This window comes from Austrofundulus limnaeus, unplaced genomic scaffold, assembly GCF_001266775.1.
Source record: "Austrofundulus limnaeus strain Quisiro unplaced genomic scaffold, Austrofundulus_limnaeus-1.0 Scaffold41, whole genome shotgun sequence".
NCBI classification, from domain to species: Eukaryota; Metazoa; Chordata; class Actinopteri; order Cyprinodontiformes; family Rivulidae; genus Austrofundulus; species Austrofundulus limnaeus.
Genome location: NW_013952443.1, coordinates 1815523 through 1816913, shown reverse-complemented (window position 1 = coordinate 1816913; position 1391 = coordinate 1815523). Strand labels below are relative to the sequence as shown.

Sequence of the window (1391 nt, the reverse complement as noted above, 5' to 3'; positions counted from 1 at the left end):
TCAACAACTGTCCATCTGAGCAATGTGAAATTAATTTTGTAATATCTTAATAATGTTGTCTTTCCAAAAGCATTCACATCTCTTACAAAAAATTGATGTCACAGGGACTTTAAGGTTTCATCTACAGCAATTTGGGGTGAAGACCCCCAACTGTGGGTCCTAAAACTCCAAATTTTGGGTTGTTAGAGGATTTCCTGAAATTAAATTAAGTTTAAAACTGACAGCTAAGAACATTTCTGCTATAGTTAGATATGAATAAGAACAATTGGTCTATTAGCAATATTTGAATACTTCAACCAAAAATACTTTGATTCATAATTTTCTGCCACAGTTTTTATTTAATTTTTTTGTCATTTGTTAATTATGAAATTGGCCTTAAATTTAATATCACTTGGCATTAAAAAGTCTTAAAAAGTCTTACATTTAACTTGCTTTAAACTGTAAGAACCCTGTATTCAGACAAATGACATTGCAATAATAAAATTATTCAGTGATTACATGACAGAGCTTTTAAGAAACTGTTTAAGCTTTTTAAATGTGAAATAATTGGGACATTCCCTTATATTTGTTGGGAGACARTTCCAAAAGTGTCCCCCTCTGACTGACAGGACTGTTTGTGCTAATTAGTTAGTTCCATACAGGAACACAACCTTTGAACTAACAAAAGCTTAAAAAAATTGTACAATACCAAACTTTTAGTCATTTTTTAAAATACTATAATACTGTGTGTGGATAGTGTTTGAAATCACACAGTGGATCTTGCTGTTAGATTTTAGACAGAACCTGAAGCTGGTAATCAGCGGTCCTCAGTCCTGGGGTCGGATTTATAAAACTGGCGGACGCACAATTTGAGCCCAGAAACTTGCGTACGCCACTTTTCACGCCAAGGTTATGATTTATAAAATCCAAACTTGACGTGAAAATGTGCGGTGCCTCACGCCAGCTTTGACCCATGCGTACGCTCATTTTGGAGACGTGAAACTGCGACACAGATGGTGAAGTGAAGAATTAGAGCCACACTGTGTAATGATCACTGTCAGATATTTAATTTCACTTCAGCAGACTTAGATTTTTATTCAACTTTATCATCAGCTTTCCTAACAGTAATATTTGTGCTTCTACAGACCCCTTCCTGACCCACAGACCCCTCCCCGACTAGAACAGCAGGACAGCAAAAGTCACGCTTTGGATACACGCACAGGGCGCATCCACCTCGCCAGTGTGGATGTTATAAACCTTCACGTTTAAAGTCCGTGTTTGTCGCGCGCACGGGGGTGGGGGGTGGGGTCCGTGCGTGCACGTCTGTGTGTGTGTGCGTGCAGGGCGGGGGTGTCTGCCGCGGATAACAGAGCAGGCAGGAGGGGGAGAGGACGAGGAGAAGAGCGGTGGAC

The 1391-nt window shown here is 39.7% G+C and overlaps 1 protein-coding gene across 5 annotated transcripts in view; it reads left to right on the top strand.

Moving 5' to 3' along the window:
• csnk1g2b (casein kinase 1, gamma 2b) overlaps positions 1-1391 on the top strand; it is a 40401-nt gene that overhangs the window by 35470 nt on the left and 3540 nt on the right. The window lies entirely within an intron of this gene.